Genomic DNA, 13,141 nt, shown 5'->3' on the forward strand with positions numbered 1-13,141 from the left:
GAGGGAACCTAGCAGTGCTGTTTCTGGTCACCTTAAAAACTGCTGTTAGTGTTTTAAAACTGCTGTTCCAGAATTGTGCCACTGCAGTTAATAACTTAACATCATGGCTCATGTCCCTGACATGCCCAGAGAGGCTCTACTCACGATTTTGCAGGCCTTTCAGAGGACACACGGCGCAGAGTCCTATGCTGCACTGCTTCACAGCGTCCAAAACACCCAGGAGTCTCAAGAGGGGTCGGGGCCCACCAGAGGACGTCGTACCCGCCGTTCCAGGCCGCCATCCAGATGTGACGTCAGGGCGTGCGGCCGCACGCCGGAAGAGGCGGGGCGCCGCACGCCGGAACGCTGGTGGCGCGTACGTGACGTCTGCAGGTCAAGGAGCGCAGACGTCACAGGCCACTGCCGAACCCGGAAGTCCGGGTGAAGATGGATCCGGGGATTCCGGAACGGAGCACCGCTGGCCCCCCGAAAGTGGAGATGGCCAGCGGGTGCAGGCAGGCCGGCGGAGGAACTCGCCAGGGCCTCTTTGGACCACCAGGGAGAGGAGAGGGACGCAGGATTCCCCTCTTCTTCATCACCCCAGGAGACCTGAAGGTGCTTCTGCAGCCACAGAGGAGGGAGGGACGCAGGATTCCCCTCCACACACCCACCCCAGAAGATCTGGAGCTCCCATGGGGGTGAGCCGCCAGCCCCCTGGAGGGCAGGCTGGCAGGCTGGCCACAGGACCTGTATTGACGGATGGATCGGATGTGGAGCTGATGGAGAGACCCCTGCTGGAGTGCGCACGCGCTTGGTTAGGGGCAGAGGGGGTCTCTGGGCTGGAACAAGGGAATACAGGGGAAGTCATAAAATTGCTGCGCTTAGTATTAGATCGCTTAGGGCAGGTTGGCTTAACTGCGCAGGACGCTTCGCTTCCCACGGGGACCCCTCCGTTGGGTTCTATGGAGGGTACTGCAGGGGGGCCGGTGTGTGACATAGCCCCCCTGGGGATGCATGTGTCGCTGGAGGTGAAGGAGAAAATCTTGAAGGGTGAGTATGTGGACCTCATATCGTTAGTCCCGTTTGATAGGGAATCTGCTGATAGACCGCAACGTGGTGAGGGACGGAGATTGGAAAAGGTAAGGAGCTCCCCCGTACCTTCAGTAATTGGTTGCAAGGATTTGCAACTTACGCTAGTATTTTGTCGACGAGGTTTCCAGAGCGGGCCCCGTCTTTGTTTTCTTATTTGGATTTAATTTGGGGGGATTATAAAGTTTATGGGGGTCAATGCTGGTTTAAATACGACCAGCAATTTAGACAAAATATGGCGGTTCGACCGCACATGCATTTTGGCATTTTGGTAACCTTTGGTTACTTCTCATGACCCCGTGCCGTCCAGCCTCATCGTCCTTTCCTTCGGACGCCGGCGCTCCTGGTGGAGCCTTAGCCGCGATCAAGAATGGCATCTGCTGGCTCTTCAATGAGAGTCAGTGCAGATGGTACAACAGTTGTCGATTTAAACATGAGTGTTCCCACTGTGGTGGGGCTCACCCGGCGGTTCGGTGTTTTAGAAGAGGAAAACCCCTCCCCAGGACGGCATCTAAGGATGACGCTCCTCGGGGGGAGGACCCCGGTACGGGCGGTAAAACTGCTTCCGTGGCTCGCACGGTACCCCAGGCATAGGGATGCGCGGGTGCTTTGGGAAGGTTTCACCGACGGTTTTAGGATCCCATTTACTCCGTCTGGGGAGGCGTCGTTTGCGCACAATTTGTCCTCGATTCGGGGTAAGGAAGGGATTCTGGCGGCTAAGCTGCAAAAAGAAGTGGACTTGGGACGGATGGCGGGTCAGTTTTCCTTTCCTCCGTTTGATAATTTGCGGGTGTCCCCATTGGGCCTCGTTCCTAAGAAGGAACCGGGGGTGTTTCGGCTGATTCATCACCTGTCTTTTCCAGCGGGGGCTTCGGTTAACGACGGGATTGCGAAGGAGGATAGTCGGGTCCGATACGCTTCTTTTGATCGGGCTCTGGATCTCGTTCGGGAAGCAGGGCCTAGGGCCCTGATGGCTAAGTCTGATATTCAATCGACCTTTCGGTTGCTCCCAGTTCACCCTTCCTGTTTTCATTTGTTGGGATGTCAGTTTCAGGGGGAATTTTTTTTCTACGATATGTGCCTTCCCATGGGTTGCTCGATTTCTTGTTATTATTTTGAAGTTTTTAGCTCATTGCTGGAATGGATCGTATCGGAGGTGTCCGGTTTTTCTTCCCTCTATCTATCTTGACGATTTTCTGTTCGTCAGTCCGGCTCACTCTTCGTGATGTGAATATTTGTTGGGACAGTTTAAGGCAGTTATGCGAGATTTAGGGGTTCCAGTGGCAGAGGACAAGACAGAGGGCCTGAAGGCGGTTATTTCCTTCCTGGGTATAGAGATTGACTCCGGTTTGGTCTTTCGTTTGCCCAGTGATAAATTGGGGACCCTTACGACCATGGTTGATCGGGTGAAGGGTGCGCGGAAGGTGCAGCTTCGTCAGATGCAATCCCTGTTGGGCCACTTGAACTTTGCATGTCGGATCATGCCTATGGGTCGGGTGTTTTGTAGACGGCTGTCTCTGGCTACTGTCGGCATTAGCCTTCCCCATCATTTTATTCGGGTCACCAAGCGGCTCAAGGACGATTTGAATGTCTGGAGTGAGTTCCTCGCAGGGTACAATGGTCGGACAATTTGGCGTCAAGAAGCGATATCTAACGTGGCCCTGGGGTTGTTTACGGATGCCTCCGGCTCCCTGGGCTTCGGGGCATTTTTTTGGGGACGTTGGTGTGCGGAGCCTTGGCCTGCTGCATGGCGCGAGGCGGACCTGATACGTAACTTGACTTTTCTCAAGCTTTTCCCTATTGTGGTAGCAGTGGAATTGTGGGGGGAGGAGCTCGCGAACAGGCAGGTGGTTTTCCGCACGGACAACATGAGTGTGGTCCATGTGGTGAATCGTTTATCATCTGGCTCCGTTCCAGTATTGGCTTTGTTACGCCGGTTGGTTCTGCGTTGTTTGGAATTTAACATTTGGTTCCGAGCAATCCATGTTCCCGGAGTGTCTAATGTCATTGCCGACTCTCTTTCTCGCTTTCAGTGGGATCGTTTTCGGGAGGTCGCTCCAGGAGCCGAGGAAGCTGGTCTGGTATGTCCCACGTGCTTATGGACCCTCGATTCACGCTTCGTGGTCTGCCTATCGGGCAGTGTGGGATCGGTGGCTGGTCTTTGCGGGAGAGTTCGGTTTGTACTCCTCTGAGGGTAGGTTGCTGTCTACTTTGGCTTTCATGTCCTCCTTACGGGAGCGCGCAGCTTCGGTGTCATCGATGGAACGCAGTTTAGCGGCTCTTTCTTTCCTGATGCATTGTATGGGGTGGGAGGACCTTTCAAAAGAGTTCGTGGTCCAGAGGGTTCTTCGGGGATGGAGGAAAGAAAGGGTTCCTGATTGTAGACGGCCGGTGTCCGTCCACTTATTGGATGATCTATGTTGGGTTCTCTCTGCGGTGTGCTTCTCCCCCTTCGAGGCGCTGCTTTTCAGGGTGGCCTTTTCTCTGTGTTTTTACGCTGCGCTGCGGATAGGTGAGTTGGTGGCCGCGTCGGCTAGGGCTCTGGCATCTCTTCGAAGGGGGGACGTTCGCATAGAGCAGAGTGGAGTGGAGGTTTTCATTCGGAAGTCCAAAACAGATCAGTTAGGTCGGGGGAGGTCGGTTAGCATTGGTGCTACTGGGGGTAGGTGGTGTCCTGTGGCGCTGGTAGGTCAATACACGCGCTTACGGCCGGAGGCTGCAGAGTCCTTCTTGCTTCACGCAGATGGGTCAGTCTTAACTCGGTCTCAGTTCTCCAGTGTTTTTAAGACTAGTTTGCGGGCTTTGGGCATAGAGGATAAGGGATATTCTCCCCACTCCTTCCAGATTGGTGCAGCAACTCAGGCGCGACAGGTAGGGTTGTCCGATGCTGCAATTCAGCGCATGGGTCGATGGGATTCTCGCAGGTTTCAACTGTATATACGTCCTCATCTGTTATAGTCTGTTGGTAGTTATGATGTGTTGTTTTCTTCACAGGTTCCCCCCGGTATGTTTAGATCATCGGTCACTCCTTTATTTATTGGGCGGCTAGGCGCGCTGAGCACAGACCATACGGCCGGAATCTAGGGCTCCCGCATGAGCAGGTTAGGGTTCGATGGCGGGGATACGGGGTTTGGAGTGGCACCAAGTGTATCCGGAGTGCGTTGCGCTCCGGCGCTTCGTGACCGGGTCAGTGGTTCTGGTACTTCATGCCGGGGGGAATGACTTGGGACGGTGCCGAGCTGTGGATTTAATTTACGCGTGCAAGCACGACTTGGCCCGCTGTATGGCGCTTTTCAGCGAGGTCACACTGGTGTGGTCCGAAGTTATTCCTCGACCGGCTTGGGGGGCGCTGCCACACGCCAGGGCGGTGGAGCGCGGCAGGCGTCGTTTCAACATGACGATTTCACGTTTTGTGCGTAGGCTGGGTGGCTTTGTGGCTCGTCATGTGGAGCTGGAAGGGAACAACGCAAACATAATGAGGGCTGATGGGGTCCACCTAAACGAAATTGGGCTGGATATATTTAATTTGGGATTACAGTCAGCCATTGAACAGGCGCTGGCTTCGGGGGGACGCAGTCCTCTCCAGGGATAGGGGAGAGGCTGCGGTGGCGGTTTGTCCTTCGCCAGCAAGTGGAACTGAGAGCAGTGCCCGGACGGGCTTGGGGAGTCGCAGCCTGGTCTGGTTGAGGACGGACTTCAGGCTGAAGAGGCTCTGGAAGATTTGTTGTGTTAGCTGTCTGCTGGGAAAACCCAGCAGCTGACAGTTGGTTTAAATTATGCTGGCTTAATAATAAAAGCTGTGGCCGTTGCCCTTACCCACAATTTGGTTGTCTGTGTTTTATTGGGGGGAAGGGTAATGGAAGATAAAAAGGGAGAGGGTCAGCAGTCAAGGCCAACCCCCGGAGTGGATAAGGAGGGGGGAGCATGACTGCTGCCCGGAGAGGTTGCCATGGTGACAAAAATTTATACAATGTTTGGGATGAACTTGGACCGGGGTAACTGGGAAATACTTACCAGACCACTGGAGAGCACGCTGAGGGAACCTAGCAGTGCTGTTTGCCGCCCACCCTCCCTGGGTTGGTGTGAACACGGGATATGTTATGGTTATATGTGTTGTGTTTGGTGTGTTTTCTTTTCTGTTTCTTTTGTCACAGCTGCGGTTTGTCCTTCGCCAGCAAGTGGAACTGAGAGCAGTGCCCGGACGGGCTTGGGGAGTCGCAGCCTGGTCTGGTTGAGGACGGACTTCAGGCTGAAGAGGCTCTGGAAGATTTGTTGTGTTAGCTGTCTGCTGGGAAAACCCAGCAGCTGACAGTTGGTTTAAATTATGCAGGCTTAATAATAAAAGCTGTGGCCATTGCCCTTACCCACAATTTGGTTGTCTGTGTTTTATTGGGGGGAAGGGTAACGGAAGATAAAAAGGGAGAGGGTCAGCAGTCATGCTCATAACAGTCATAACATGTGCCGGTGGTCACTGGTGCCATGTTGAGCAGGTTGTACTAATTTACTATATATAGCATCCTCTGCATGAGTAGAACCACCCACACAGAAATCTGGGAGATTTGTATGCAAATCTAAAGGCCATTTGTTGGTATTTTCCACCCAGGCCAAATTATGCCAGTCCTTAATGTAGGTGGCTCTAATGCTGATAAGTATCAGTTTCATATTTTTCCCCTCCGTCGCACATGTGTTATTCAGGCAGTAGAGTTTGAACTGGAAATGGCTTGGTTATTAAATCGTAGACCTGTGTATTTTTATTTTGCAGTAATGGGCTAGTGCAAAACCCATGCTCTTTATGCTAGTTGCAAACCATTTAGCACTGCATCGGCATTGATATGTGATGTCACCTAGGTGTGGTTAATGTGTGCACAATGCATGCACAGTGATCATGCACAAAAAAATCTGTGTTTACACTAAGAGAAAATTTCCTATTCAGCTAAATTCTGTAGTTCCCTGTTCTTCAGTATTCCCAGTGTGTTATCTCAGTGTGCTTACTTAGTTGGCTGACATGCCGTTTGATGAGGATACCGGCCCTACACGTGTCTCTTTTTACATCCTGGAGGCTGTTATACATGTAAACATGTTAACATTGTGCAATTTTACACTTAACAGAAAAAAATAATAGATCATATATATCAAAACGGCTCTCCTGTAGAAAAGTGGATTATTCATGTTTACCTGTTTAAAATAATGCGTTCATGCCTGAGCAGAGTAGCCAAAATAATCCAGTACATGGTGAATTCACATATCAAAATTTGGATATTGTTGACACTCATTTTCAATGTCTGGATTTTGGCTTTTAGCTTCCATTCATAATTTCAACCATTTTAGATCCTACAACCTAGTCTCAGATCTGCTGGGGCTGTGCTGATTTCAGGCACCTGTGGACACCAAGGAAATGTTCCCAATCAGCATAGTTTGAGCACATAAAAAGGCCCGCATTCCCAGGGTGCTTCAAAAGTACTCTAAGCATGTGGGTCATCTCCCCGAACAGCATGTCTATAGATCAGCGAGAGCTATGACTTAAGATTAAGTTTCTGTTCTGCTTTCTAGTTAGACAGTCCCCTCTCACTACCTCTCACGTAGTTATGTGTGACTACGTGTCTGTATATGTAATACAGGTCTATTAATTGGATGGTGAGAAGCAATGTTTTGGCTCTTAACAGATCCTTTATTAAAGGACCACTATAGGCACCCAAACCACTTCAGCTCAATGAAGTGGTCTGGGTGCCAGGTCCATCTAGGGTTAACCCTGCAGCTGTAAACATATCAGTTTCGGAGAAACTGCTATGTTTACAATAGGGTTAATCCAGCCTCTAGTGGCTGTCTCATTGAAAGCCGCTAGAGGCGCTTCTCACTGTGAAAATCACAGTGAGAAGACGCTGATGTCCAAAGGAAAGCATTGAGAAATGCTTTCCTATGGACTGTCTGAATGAGCGCGCGGCGCTGACATCGGAAAAGGGAGGGAATAATGCAAAAAACTTCACTTTCACTGACAATATCATCGCTGTGATATATTTTACTGTTTTGAAACACTAGTATTTGTGTTCAGCGAAGTCTCTAGAGTAAAACAGTACCGCCCATGTACAGGTTTTTAGGTGTCATAGAAAGTTACAGGGTTAAACACAGTGCTAGCAAATTCAATTCACTGGACTTTCTACCTGGGTTCTCATGTCAAATCATGTATCCCACCTCCCTGCCCACAGGTAAGAGGCGGGATGAGGGGATAAGTTAAACATTAAAAAAAAAAAAAAAAAAAAGGCTCACCCCCACATTTAATTTATCACCAGAAACACTATACAACACCAGAAACACACACTCCATGCACTACACTAACACACCCTGCATCCACTATACACACCCTGCATCCACTATACACACACACTACATCCGCTATGCATGCACACACTGCATCCACTATGCACACACACACAGCACATGCTGTGCATCCGCTATCCACACACTGCATCCATTACATCCATTACAAAATACACGCACGCTGCTTCCACTATACAGACACACAATGCATTCACTACACACACTGCATCCACTACATACATAAACACTCTGCATCCACTACACAGACTCTGCATTCACTACACACACTGCATAACATAATGTATGTGGGTGTGTGTGGCGAAACCAACCTTGCCACTGTGCACTGGAGGAGCCTGGTTGCTCGCCTGCTCCCTTTGGACTATGGCCCTGCAGGTTACAGCTTTTATTTTCCCTGCAGAAAGGCTTGTTCGTACCTTTCTGCCGGGGTGTTCGGTAGATTCCAGCTACCGAACAAACTACCGTACGAGGGACCACCTAGGAGCTGGAGTATGCCGTCAATTGACCGTCCAGAAGCTGTGGTTAACCGCAGCTTAATTGATGAATGCTGGGTGGCCTTTGTTCGTTTGCCGAACACGTGGCAGCGGCCATTTTAACTCCCGAACGGCCAGCGGTGTTCAGCGCTCAAACTAAGGAACTGAAAACGGACACTTTATTGCGTGAACACCGCTGAGCCTCCAGCCTCCTTACCTCGGCATTCGGTAGTGGAACCGACTGGCTGTTCATTCGGTAGTTTGACCGTATGAACAGCCTCACCCCAGATAGCCATGCCATGGAGCCTATTTGAGTAACGGAAGACTATGTGAAAGACTTTGGCTCCATGGCGATTTAACTATATGTATGTGATCTGAGCGCCATTCGGTAATAATGTGCGCTCAGATCTAAGCTATCTGGGGATATGTTGCATATATGTGTTTTGGGTACTAAATGTGTCAGTGGGTAATTTTGTGTCTTTTACTCTCTTTTTGTCTGCCATGTGGGTAATGGAGTTTTGCCTCTGTCCTTGGAGATAATTGGATTACTTCTCCAATTATCTCCAGGCCAGGGAGGAGGGATTGTGATGCATTGTGGGATTGTTTAAAGGTGTGTGTCTGTGATTGGTCCGTGTCCTATATGTTTCCCAGTTTCTCATCTGGTCCCCTAGGGGAGTGTCCACCAGGTGGGAGACCTGCATAAAAGCCGGGCAGTTAGCCCCAGTATACCAGATTCTGCTTGACCCTCAAACCAAAGTGTTGTCTCGTATTTGGGGGAATTGGATTGTATGCTGATTGCCAGGAGTGTAAGCAGATTGTATGCTTTTCCTGTTCAGCTATTCCAGTGTTCGTGTGTTTCCAGTTCGGGAGATTGGGGAATTCAAGTGTGTGCAGTTCGGGAGTTGGAAGATTTGTGTAGTTTGCAGTTCGGGATATTGGTGCTTGCAGTAGCTGTTGGTCTATCTGGAAGGGGATTATCGCCTAAACGGTTTTTATCCTCTTGTGAGTGAAACGGTCCGTTACAGTGTGCTTTGCTTGGGGTGGTTTTGTTGGAGATGGGGGGGGGCAGCATTTCATCCTTTGACCCAGGCAGCACAAATGGCCGGCCCTGGCAATGGCGTCTCCAGGATTCACACTTAGGGGGGGCACATAAGGGGCCAGGGACAAAAGTAGCGGGGCAGTTATAAAACGTGTGTATATATGTATGTGTGTGTGTGTGTGTGTATATACACACACACACAGGGATCAATAAATTCCAGGTCACCATAGCGACTAGACATTTCGCCCTGGCGCCTGACATTTGTCAGCCCTTTGCTAAGATGCGCAGGAAACATTAAAGCAGGCCGCCACAGGGAGGGGGCGCGTGAGGCTAGCAGTAACCTTCCTGAAGTTCCTCTCTGCTCCCTTGTGGGCTGTTTAGTGACATGCAAGGCCAGATTAAGAGTGTCATGTCTTAATTGCCGGCATTACCACTACCCTGACACTTCCGGGTAGACGGAGCTTGGCCACACCCCCTTCTCTGACGCGGTCTCCCCACGCTACATAGGGAGACTGCGCCAGATTCACAACGCTGGGTTATTGAAAAGCTTTACCGCGAATATCAAAACCGGCTAGCAAGAATCTTCTAACCCTTTTGTGTATCGAACCCGGACTGGAAACTGTTGCCCCACTCTCTCCTCACCTCGACCACGGAATGTAAAAGGACCTTCTCTTTACTGCTAAAATCTCTCTAGTCCCCGGAGGAGAACTTGGCAGGCAAACCTGGACTTCCACCATTAAAAAGCTAAGTAATAATATCAACCGTATTGGATTCTGCCTGCTTTCAAGTCTGCTTACCTCTAACTCCAAACTAACTCTTACCTGCTGCAACTTACAAATCTTAATTGCTTTGACTCCATGGACTGGCAAATTGCTTTCTGCTATACTGCATACCTATCATAAGCTGCTTACTCCGATTAAACAAACCACCACTGAATTAAAGATACAGTACCTGTACTATTCTCTACTATCCTAGTCATTAATCTAAATCCTGAGTTATCTGCAGTTGTGTTCCATATATATTCATGTAAGCATTACAAAGAGCCAAGTGGGCCTGGTGCTGACAGTTATGATGGGGCCTAACTGAATCCTGTGTCCTGTATCTGATGGAGTTGGTGTTGGAGGAAAACTCAAAGGATGCAGCTATAAGAAAACACATACTCTATGCTAATCTCTTTATCTAATTTATGCTTTCACCTTTCAAGTAAATCCATACCCCCTAACAGCAATGTCCAGTGAAGCAGGAAGTCAATGGGCGGGGTAAAAGAGTAGGCCACTGATGCAAATCACGTAACCAGAACTGTCAAAAGGGGGGTATGTCTGTCCAAAGAATTGGAAGGCCAGCCTGGCATCAGTGTCCATATGTATCACAGTGTCAGTGTCCCCATGTCATCCAGTCTCCTAGTCTCCCAGTGTTTGTGTCCCCATTTCTCCCAGTGTCCCCATGTCTCAGTGTGTCCCGTGTCACTAGGATACTAGGGAAAGCTGAGAGACATGGGGACAGAATGAGACATGGGGACACTGGGAGACATTGGGGCACTGAGACACTTGGGGACACTGGAAGACATGGGGGCACTTGTGGATAGAGACATGGAGACACTGGGAGACATGGGGACACAGACACTAGGGACACAGAAACATGGGGACACAGACATTTGGGGAAACTAAGACACTAGGGACACTAGGAGACATGGGGCACTGGGAGACATGGGTACACTAGGGACATAGACATGGGGCACAGACACTGGGAGACATGGGGACACTGGGAGATTTGGGGAACTAAGACACTAGGAACACTGAGAGACATGGGAACACAGACACTGGGAGACTAGAGGACACTGGGAGACTAGAGGACACTGGGAGACTAGGGGACACAGACATTTGGGGACACTGAGACATGGGGACACTGTGACACTATGGACACTGGCTGGGAGACATAGGGACACTGGGAGACATGTGGACACAGACATTTGAGGACACTGGGAGACATGGGGACACAGACACTGGCAGACTAAGGGACATGGATACACTGTGTCCCTAGTGTCTCTTTGTCCCAATGTCTACCTATGTCTCACAGCATCCCCATGTGTCTCAGCGTCCCCATGTCTCACAGTGTCCCCATGTTTCCCAGTGTCCCCACGTATCCCAGTGTCCTCTAGTGTCCCCATTTCTCCCTGCTGCCTTTCCCTTCATCCCTCACTTCCTTGACCAGTAGTCTGTCTCTGCAGGCTGGGAGCTGCTGTCTGGACTCTCTGTGCTGTGTAGCTGCTCCCCCGCGAATCAGTGAGTAGAGAGAGGCCTATCCCTGCCTCTCTCCATACACAGTGACCCCTACTGGCTGGTGCTGGTATTGCAGAGTAATCTCCGTTTATACTGCATTTGTATTGCCGGTATTACTGCAATACCATCACGGCCAGGCAGCCTCAAATACTGGCTGTGCCTTAAAATACCAGTCAGGTGGCAAACCTAAGAGTATTATTGTAACGGAACCTTCTGTTAATGGACGCTTCCTAGCTTGCGCCGAGGACCACAAGCACCGCACCGGACACCACAACTACCGCAGACTCCGCAACCGCCGTAGCTTGACTGGAGTCTCGCCGTCTTCCTTCCAACCTGGATCAGCTTCTGTCCTCCAGGACCATGTGGGAAAAACCTCTTCCTTCCACCCTGTATGAACCTCCAGCATCCAGGACTGTGTGGGGAAGACCTCTCCTCCAAGGAGAGAGCATCAGGAACAAGCTCTTAAAAGATCTAAGTGATTCAAGCTCAGGGGAGTATGCAGAGCATAGCAATCCCCAGTGTGATTATAGCAGCTCCCTCCAATAACGAGACAAGGCTACGTTTTGAGGGATCAAGAAGAACTCTGGTTTAATGACACACACTCTGCTTTTATGCAATTCTCCCCTGCAAGGGAGACACCCACATACAATTATACATTACCCAATCACACAATGGTTACATCCCACAGATTCCCTCCCCTTAGCCTGAAAAGGAACCCAATTATCCGTACAGTTTAAACATACTTTTTACCCAACTTTCATAACTCTAAAACCATACATCCAATATTAATAAAAGTTACTATATATTATTAATCAGCATATTCCAAATACAAACATACCCAAAAATCATTCAAATCCGTTCAGCTGTTCGGGAGATAGGTATAAGTCCTTTATGACTGACCGCAAGCACATTTTCATGCCCAAAACAGTTCCATGGATTTGGGCTGTGCGGTCGGTCTATTTTACACAGAGAAAATCGATTTTACACCGAGAATCTTTCGAACGGGACTTAGTCTCCAGCCGTGGTGTCGAAGTAACGTAGACGGTACAGGCCATGGGTGTTCGTGCAATTGGGTAGCCGAAAAAAGTTCCAAAGATTTGGCTGCACACACCGCTGACCGCGTTCGAATAAGTTTAAATGGCCGCCGCCACGTGTTCGTTTGTCGAATGGCGGCCACTTCGACGACTTCGGCACTTCGACGACTTCGGCATTTCGACTGCATCCGAAGTGCCAGTTTAAAAGTACAAACCCTTTCTTTGTACAACACAGATAAAGGGCCAGAAACAGTAGAATATAAGTCCATTATGCCCAAATACAGTTCTTAAAGGGCAATACATCCCAGGGCCATAGTCGCAGGGCAGGGGGCTAGCAATCAGTCCTCTCCAATGTCCAGGTGCAAATGGCAGTTTGTCACAAGTGTGTAAAAAAAAGTTTTAAAAAAGGTTGTTTGTTTTTTTTGTTTGTTTTTTACATGGGCCTATTCCATGGGCTTGGGCCTGGAGCTGCAGCTCCATCAGCCCCTATTTTAATCCGGCCCTGGTGACATGACGTCACTCCGGCCCCGGCATCATTACAGAGAGCGCTCAAGGGAGCAGAGAGAAACTGCAGGAAGACTGAGAGGAGACACACTGGACGCCAGGGAAAGATCCACTCAGCTCTCCTAAAGGCTGGGTGAATTTAAAGTAAATAAAAATAGCAATTTGTGAGTGTGTGAGAAAATATGTGTGTGTGTGTGTGCTGAAAGGGCCTGTAAAGTGTGTGCGAGTGCATCTAGGGGCTGCATTGTGAGTGTATGTGTATTGGGGTTGCATTGTGTGCTTATCAAGGAGCTGTGGTACTCCGCAGATGTGGCCAAAATAGTAAAAAACAAAAAGTTAGCATTTAGTAATTATAAAAAAACCCAGAGTGAGGAAGACAGAATGACCTATAAGATTAGGCAGAAAGAGGCT

Source organism: Pelobates fuscus, chromosome 1 (assembly GCF_036172605.1).
Source record: "Pelobates fuscus isolate aPelFus1 chromosome 1, aPelFus1.pri, whole genome shotgun sequence".
NCBI classification, from domain to species: Eukaryota; Metazoa; Chordata; class Amphibia; order Anura; family Pelobatidae; genus Pelobates; species Pelobates fuscus.